Below are 9,191 nucleotides of genomic sequence, written 5' to 3' on the forward strand. Positions count from 1 at the left end.
GTATTCACTTACTTTGATTTTTTAAAAAAAGTTATTGATTATGCTATTAGTTTTCCCAATTTCCCTCCCCTTTTCCCCCCTCCTCCCTGCACCCCTTAACTTCCAGCATTCCTCTCTCCCCTTAATTCATGTCCATGTGTTGTACATATAAGTTCTTTGAGTTCTCTGTTTCCTATACCATTTTTCATCTCTCGCCATCTATTTTGTGCCTACTAATTATGCTGCTTCTTCTCTGTACCTTCGTCCCCCTATTCTTCCCCTCCCCCTCCCTGCTGAAATCCCTCCATGTGAAGTTCATTTCTCTGATTCTGTTCGTGTTCTAGTTGTTTGCTTAGTTTTGGTTTTCTTTTCGGTTCAGTTGTTGATGTGAGTTTGTTGTCATTTCACTGTTCATAGTTGTGGATGTTCTTCAATTTCTTAGATAAGTCCTTTTAACATTTCATAGAATAAGGGCTTGGTGGTGATGAACTCCTTCAACTCGACCTTATCTGGGGAGCACTTTATCTGCCCTTCCATTCTGAATGATAGCTTTGCTGGATAGACTCATCTTGGATGGAGGTCCTTGCCTGTCATGACTTTGAATACTTCTTTCCAGCCCCTTCTTGCCTGTAAGGTTTCTTTTGAGAAATCAGCTGATAGCATTATGGGCACCCGTTTGTAGGTAAATCTCTCCTTTCAGTTGCTGCTTCTAAGATTATCTCTTTATCATTAATGTTGGGTAACTTAATGATGATGTACCCAGGTGTGTGGTTTTACTATCATTCCATGCAAATTATTTTCTAAATCCAATTGTGATTTATTTTGGGGTGGTCATTTAGAAGTGTATTTCGTAATTTGTGAATGTAAGTACTTTCTAGTTATCTCGTTACTGATTTCTTGATTAATGACAGTGAGAGCAAGAAATATGTGTGTGTGTGTATATATATATACACACACACACATAAACACATTTCAGTCCTTTAAAATTTGTTGGAACTTGCTTTATGTTACAATATGGTCAGTTTTTATAAACGTCTCCATGGTACTTGGAAAGCATCTGTAATCTGCAGTTTTGGGGTGTAGTGAAGTACTTGCGCACATTGAATGCTATTTGCTTCTCATGTTTTTTTAAAAATATTTTTTACTATATTTTTGTGGGCTTCATTGGTTCTGAAACAGAGAGAGTTTTGGTAAATCTCCTATAATGATTATTAGTCTATTTTTCTTTGTAGCTCTGTTCTATATAATTTTGAATTTATGTTATTAAGTGAATAAAAATTTGAAAGTAACTGATAAATTGAACTTACTGATATGAAGTACTCCTTTTTATATGTAGTGGGGTTTTGGGTTTTTTTTTGCCTCCAAGTCTACTATATGTGATATCATTTTGATTTGGTTAATGTTCGTGTACTATATTTTCCCCATTCTTTCACTTTAGATCTCTTGGTATGTTTCAGATAGCTCTGTTTTATGTTAGTTATGAGTGGATGGTAAAATCAATTAAAGAATTGATCTTGGTGGAGGATGTCATGTAGGGGGCCCAATAATTTTCCCGTTCAGTGGTTCCAGCACCTTGTATTATATCACAAATATTTTCCCACATATGTAAGGAGATATTTTTATCATAGAAAATAACCACGGCACCTCACATCATCGCTGCCTCATTTATGCTCTTCTGCGTGTGGGGTTTCTGACTCTCTCCTGTGAGTGAGGTTCTCCTGCCTATGCATATCTTACATTTGGCCATTTTCATTTGCTAACCTGTGTCATACCTGTTGGATTATTAGACCAGCCCAAAGATAGTTGAGGTCACAGGAAAGGTTGTTTCCCCACCAGGTAAGCAAGCAGTCAGGTGTTTAATATGAGGTGAATTTGGGGAGTACATGTACGTCACCATTTACTTAAGGAAGATGTAACAATTTAAGTAAAGTAACTTATTCTCAGAACAGAATGGTTATATCAGTGAAATATGGAACAATGTTCTAATGTAGCTTGTGGATATACAACTTGTATTTGAAGTTTCAAAGGTGACAATGAAGAGGGCTAACATTTTGCACTTGGCACGTTGATTTTAAACTGCCTGTTAAGGAAGGGAAGGCTGAGCTTTGCGCAGTGGCAGTATCGTAGCCAATGAGGTTTATCTGAGGCGTGATTATTGCTGAAAGAAAGGGAAGACTGAGAAATTACTTAGGATTGTCATCTCATTTCTTCCTAAGAGGTTTAGTTGCCACAGTTTGGTTTAGGAAGAGAGCTTCAGCACCATCACCTCAGCTTCAGACAGTGACACTCCTAGCAAGAGCCTGTTGACCCTCTTACCGTCTCCTCGTGTCTTAAAGTTTTGGGAGTTGCCGAACAGAAATCAACCTGCCAGGTATGCTGGCTTTTTTCCTAAATTAGCTGCATGTCCCCCATTTCACCATTGAAATCTAAGACTCTGTTCTTCCATATTCCAAAATACCCTATATACCCAATATCACCTCAATTTATTTGGTATTCATTTGAATGTGAATTCCCCTTGTCCATGTATTAGACATTGAATACCTCCCATTAATCAGATTAATTTGATTTGATTGTCATCTTAGCTGTGAGAATGTAGAAGGTATGATAAAAAATAATTTTTTAATCCCCACAGGTTTGGTTATCCAGCCATGTGACATTCATGGCTGGGACAGTAACTTCTGGAAAGTGTAGTCTCTGAGAGATCATGGACATCTCCTGGCGAAAGTAAGCATTATTATTATTTTTTGCTCTGTCAGCCTTTTTGGTCTATTTCTGCAGGGCTTGGTATAATTTAGTAGTGCTGGGAGTTATTTTCTTCTCTTGTATACTTACATTGGCATGAAAACCTGTTTCTGAGGCCAGCTGCTTGGAGTTAGAGATTCAGGAATGTTTTTTATGGGCTTCTGGCTCTGTTTACATTGTGAGGACTCGGTTCTGCTCCTGCATGTGGCAACTGGGCTTCATTGTCCAGATGTAATCCTGGAGTGTGGCTGTGGGGTCCTGGTTACAGATCTGGGTTCTGTTTCCTGGGTCTGTGACCTGAGGCTGAATCTGTGTGTCTGGGATCTGGAGTCTCTTATGGTGTGGCTTCATGTCCTGAGTTGGTGTTTGTTGTTGATGTTGGTGCAGCTCTGGCTCTAGGGTCTGATGTATGGAACCTGGTGTCCAGGGTTCCCTGTCAGTCTCTGGTGTTGAGTGTCTGGCATTCAGGGTCCATGATCTGACCTGGGTTGTAGGGACGGTTTTGGGATTGGGGCCGGGGTGTGGGGTTCAGCTTTTGGTTCTGGGTCTGCTCCGGGGTCCAGGTTTGGACCCAAGGGCCTGTGTTCTGTCCTGAGTCTGTCTGTGGCATCTGGCATCTGCGAAGTGATGGTCATTGGCTCCAATTCAATGCCAGCAGGAGTTCCGGAGTTGGGGTGTGGGGAAGAAGGAAACGTCATGTAGTACAAATAGCTCCGTTTTGAAAGTAATGGTTGTGAGTGCAGCAAGGCTGTTAGGAAGCTCGGTATTGTTCCAGGTGAATCATGAGGCAGCACCTCTGTGGGTCAGCCCAGTGGTGGTGCTGCTTAGTTGTGAAAGCATCATGGTTGTGAGGGGGCCCTGAAGTGAGGCAGCCCCGGGGCAAGTTCCCCCTCACCCTGTGCTGCTCAGCGTTTCTCTGCTCTTTCTGGTCTGGTCCTGTCATTTACTCTCTGCTCGGCTGCACTTGCAAACAAAGAAACGCACATTGGAAAAAGGGTCCCTCCTAGTGAGGAGATCGGGCTGGGTGAGCAGAGAAAAGGCCTCTGGTGTTGTCACCAGAGCTGTGTAGGTTATTTTTATTCTTAAATTATGCCAAGTTTTCCTCTTTTACCTTCTCTCTCCCTCTCTCTCTCTCTCTCTCTCTCTCTCTCTCTCTCTCTCTCTTTACCCAAACTGAGACTGCCTTTTTTTGTGGCAGCTTACTTAAATTATAGAGAAAAATAAAAATTAATTCAAAATACTACCCAAACAGGTAACAACTGCTATTGTTTTAACTATATACCCTTCCAGACATCTCTCCTTGCCTATTTCCATTCTTCTACTTTCTGTGGATTTAATTTATTTTTCTGGGTTTGTAATATGGATACAGAACATGTGAATTTGCAACTGTTTCCCACTAATGTGCAGATTTGTTACTGTGTTTTCACATACATTTTTTAATGCATTATTTTAAATACTCAGTTGGAATGATTTTTTAACGTCAATTGTGATTCATTTTGAGGGATATTTAGAAGTGTATTTCATATCTTGTAAGTGTAAGAATTTTCTGGTGACATTTACAACTGACTTCTAAATTATCTACAGTGAGAGCAAGAAACTTCATGTAATTTCAATGCTTGGAAATTTTTTAAAAACTTTATTACAATATGGTCAATGTAAAAAACGTTGTAAGCATGCATCTCTGCTTCCATCTCGTGGTCATTTTGGGGATAACACCTCAGGGCCGGCCAGCAGGAAAAGCTGTGTATAGTCGGTTATCTGTGAATGTTGAATCCAATTTGCTGCTCATGGTGTTTCTCATATTCTCATTGAATTTTTTTGAGGTGGTCTCTTGTTTCTGAAAGAGGAATGCTGTATTCCTGATGAGATAGGTTTGTTAAATCTATTAGGATTATAAATTTTTGTTTGTGTCTGTGTTGTATATAATTTAAGTTTATGATATTAAGTACATGGTGCATTTGGATATTCTGGGTAAATTAAAGTTTTTGATAGGAAGTACTCATCCTCTGTAGTCATGCTATTACTTTCAAGTCTACTGCATGTTATTATGTAATTTTCATGTGGTTTATGTTTCCATAATACAGGGTGGGCAAAAGCAGGTTTAGAGAGACCAAGCTTAATGTTGCTTTATTATTTAATAATTATGATGTTTTTTTCCATGTGAACAACTGTAAAGCTGCTTTTGCAGCATCCTGTGTATCTGTTCCCATTCTTTCACTTTCAATCTTCTTTCACCCTATGGTTTAGGTAATTGACATGTTCTTCCAGTTTGTGTCTTTTCTTTTTATTGTCTGAACAAGTTCTTTTTCAGAGTTGTCCTTAATTTTATAAAGTATATACTATTAATGTATTTTTTCATTAAACAGCATGTTCACAAGTATACTTGATTCCTGGCTGTTTTGGTTGAAATGGACCACTAAAAATGAAACCTACAGATGAGGGGCGGGGCCTGTCTGAGGTCAGAGGCAGGACTGGGCTGGAGGTGAGAGGGGGCCGCAGATGTGGGTGGGGCTTGGTGGGAGGCAAATTTAGGCTGAGGGGCGTGAGGGATTCGCAATTCTGGTGGAGAGATGAGCAAGCACGCGCGCTGGAAGTTAGGTGCTGCCGGCTGCCGGTGGCTGCTGGTCGCCGTGGTCCCGAGGTGTTGTTCACAGCCTAAGCTGATGCAAGCAACGCAATCCAGGGACAGGAGCTGAGCTGCGTAGGGGCTATGAGGTGAGGGGGGTTGGGAGGTAGATACAGCCACCCTATGGGGAGCAGAAAAGGGGGCCAGACTGTTTCTGGGGTACATGTCTCAGGTCCCAATTTAGCTGACCACTTGTTGTGGGACCACTTTTCTATATTTATCTAGAGTATATTTCAGTTATAGATAACTTTGGTCTATGGATATACAATGATACCCATTTTTAACCCAAAAACAAGATGATATTTTCCATTTGCTAAAGTTTCTGTTATTGGGTAGCAATTTCCAATTTCATTCATACAGATCCTGTATGTCGTTGTTAAGTTTATTCCCAGGTTTGTTTTTTTTACCTGGTTTTTTGAGTCGTTTTACAAAATTATATATTTACTATTTCTACATATTTATTTCTGCATGTTATTTTCCCATCAGTGCACTAAATTCTATTTGTGATTATTTTTCGTCAATTCTCATGAGTTACGAAGGTAAACATGCTCTCATGCAATAATGATCGTTAAATGGTTGTAGCTGTAGGTGACCTAGAAATAGTTAAAGCCTGAAAGAACACAGGAAGTGAGGTAATGTGAGGAGACAGAAACATTTTCTTTGTTAGTCATACATACTCAATAAAATAGTAACATCCTTCTTAGCATTTTAAATGAGTTTGGGGCCTGGAAGCATGGTGTTGTAGAAATCCGAAGTATTTTGTTACAGGGAATGTGCCCCGGGGAGGTAATCTGAGGAACACAGAGTGTGGCAAATGTCCACATTTTCAAAGAGGAAAACTTGAGACGGTGAAATGTGGAATCTAACAGAGTAAGAATCTCTGTTCTAAGTGACATTATGAAGAAGTTATTACGGTGACATAGGAGCAGTGGAGAGAAGCAGGGATCCTCAGACGAGTACTGTGTTTAATCACAGTGTGATTCGGGCTCCTAAGTGGACGGGTCTTCCTTTGCCTCCCGATCTATTGTCTAGGACACTTCTCCCCGACATTTGTCAGATGGCTGGCCTTTTTTATTCTTTAAGTTTTAGCTTCCATGCTTCCTGTTCCAAGAAAGGCAGCATTTCAGGCATAGGATGCAAAGGGACATGCTGTTTGTATTCTAATGGAGTCTTCAGGATACAGAACAGGGTTTGTCATTCTCAGCACTATGGACTTTTTGGGCCACATAAATCATTCTCCTGGGGGATTGTCCTCTGCATTGTAGGTGCTTATTAGCATCCATGACCTCTATTCACTGCCCACACCCTGGCTTCCCTTCCCCTCAGGACAATCTAGGATGACTCAGCACATTGCCTCAAGCCCCCTTGAGGGGGCAAAAGTCACCTTTGGTTGAGAAACAATTTGAGGCTTTTATCATTTTTGATAGCAGAAAGATTTTGGTTTGGTATGTAGGGTTTTTATTATTTTTCTACGTAAATTATTTTCCAGTCTGTGATTTATTTTGGGAAGGTATTTAGAAGTGTGTTTTAAAACATCTAAATATAGGGATTTTCTAGTTACCTCGTGACTGGTTTCCAGATCAATGGCAAAGAGAGCAATAAACAGTTTGTGACATTTGTTGAAACCTGGATTATAGCTCACTGTAGTTGTTTTTTTAAAAAGTTCCAAGTGTGTTTGAAAAGCATTTTCAATTGACTTTGTTGGTGCTTACTTTAACAGCAAGGAAAAAAAATTTCAAAATACTACCCCAAGAGTTAAAAAAAGAAGTGCTTTCATTTTATGTATATACACTTGCAGATATGTCAATGTGCACATTTCTGTCTACTTTTCTAGATTTAATTTACTATTTTAGATTCTAAGTATGGGCACAAATCTTGTATATCTTCAGCTTTTATATTTGATAATGTGTATTTAAGGGTGAAGATATTTTCCATAAGTCTTGGTATGCAGTATCTTTATCACCATTCAGTTTATCTTGTAATTGAAATTGTGCTTTATTTTTGAGGTTGTTGAGGAGTGTATTCCCTAACTACTCAATGTAAGGACTTTCCAGTCACCCATTTTTAGTGATTTCTAGCTTTAGTGTAATAGGAGCACTCAGAGAAACACATTGTATATAATTTCATTGCTGCAATGCTGGTTGAAACTGGCTTTGCATCAGCTTGGCGAAAAGATAAAAATTTTTAGGAAGATTGAATTATGAAGAGTGCTGAAAGATTGCAGAATAGTGGGACAAAATGGTGAATACGTTGTCGAATGACATTACTGGTGAAAACGAAAAACGACTCTTTCATTGTGTCTTTACCTAAAAATCGAATGAACCTTTTGGCCAAGCAAATAGTAGTGTTCCAAGTGTGCATCTCTGCTGCCCTCTTGTGGGCATTTCAGGAATAACATGTTAGTGGCAGGTGAGCAGGAAAAGTGGTTGAGTGTAGTTAGAACATCAATGAATGTTGACTGCAATGTTACTGTGACGTGTATTTAGTTACTTTTAAGTATCAGGGCTTACTAGTTACCTTTTGTTCCTGATTTCTATATTAACAGCAACGACAGAAAGAAACATACCGTATACAATTTCTGGCCCTTTGAAAATTGTCCCAAGTGTGTCTCTCTGCTGCCATCTCATGTGTCAGGTGAGATGACAGCTGTGGCTTGCCTCTCAGTTGTGGCTTCGGGGTCACCTGCCTTGCACTCGCGGGACCCTCTGCCCTCTGCTGGCTGCAGGCAGAGGAGGATGGTCCGCATTGCACTGGACAGGGACACTCAGTCCTCTGACCCCCTGTGCGCAGTGCAAGGCCCTGCTGGCAGGCGGTCGCTCTCTCAGGCCATGTCTGCTGCTGTTGCCACAAGATTTAACAAGTTTAGCAAAGTAACCTATTTTCAACTGAGTGATCACAGTCATGAAATTTGGAAGAGTTTATTAGTTTACCTTGTGGTGAGTAGTTTGTAGGATTGCCTCCCAAAAAGTCACATTCCACGAATGCTGCACTTTTCATCAATTACCTGTCACCCATTTCACCTCTATAAGACCCTCTTTCCCCATCCTCCCAAATGTCCTTTATCCCTGATATCACCTCATTGTCTGGTCTTCGTTTGTGCTCATGCATATATGAAATGTGGAATATCCTGTATTGATCAGATTATGTTATTTTGATTATTATCCCACATGTATTAGAGCCGACAAGGTTTGAGGAAAATAACTGCTTTTTAATCCCCCCCAGTTTTAAAAAATTGCCGGTGAGGAATGAACGGCGAGACAATGCTAACTCCTGAACCTGTTGGAAGTGAGAGATCATGGACATCTGCCCTGCAAGGTCAGTATCTTTTTTGTTCACTCTGTCTCTTGGCCTATCAGTGCTTGGTTTGGTAAAAGGTTGAAGTTTGCATTTGGAGAGACGTGGGTTTTATCTTATTGAATAGCAGCGTTGTTTACAATGGGATTATCTGGTTCAGCTTCTGCCTGTGGCATCTGGCAACGGGGGCCCAGTGTCTGGCCCTAACTCAAAATTCTGGCCATGACATCCTGGTTATCGATCTGTGTCTTGTGTCCAGGGCCTGTGCTTCAGAGTCAAAATGCATTCAGTTGTGTGTCTGCAGTCTCGCACCTCTTAGGTTGTGGCTCTGTGTCCTGGGCTCGCATGTGAGGTCCACGTGCAGATGAAGCTTTTGGTTTTGGTGTGTGGAGTCTGGCATTAAGTGTCCCATGTCAGTTCTTGGCATCTGGTGTTTGGCCTTCAGATTTCACGGTCCGGCTCAGTTGAGGGCACACGGCTTAGGGTTTGGGGCTTTGGGTCTGGAGTCCCGGTTTTGTTTTGGGTCCGCTCCAGGGTCCAGGTTTCAGAG

At 40.7% G+C, this 9,191-nt stretch overlaps 1 pseudogene; it reads left to right on the forward strand.

Annotated features, from left to right (window-relative positions):
- Positions 1-2,080: 2,080 nt before the first annotated feature.
- On the forward strand, positions 2,081-2,148 carry LOC128781292 (U4 spliceosomal RNA; annotated as a pseudogene).
- Positions 2,149-9,191: the final 7,043 nt, after the last annotated feature.

The sequence above is a fragment of the Desmodus rotundus genome, chromosome 6 (assembly GCF_022682495.2).
Source record: "Desmodus rotundus isolate HL8 chromosome 6, HLdesRot8A.1, whole genome shotgun sequence".
Classification (NCBI taxonomy): Eukaryota; Metazoa; Chordata; class Mammalia; order Chiroptera; family Phyllostomidae; genus Desmodus; species Desmodus rotundus.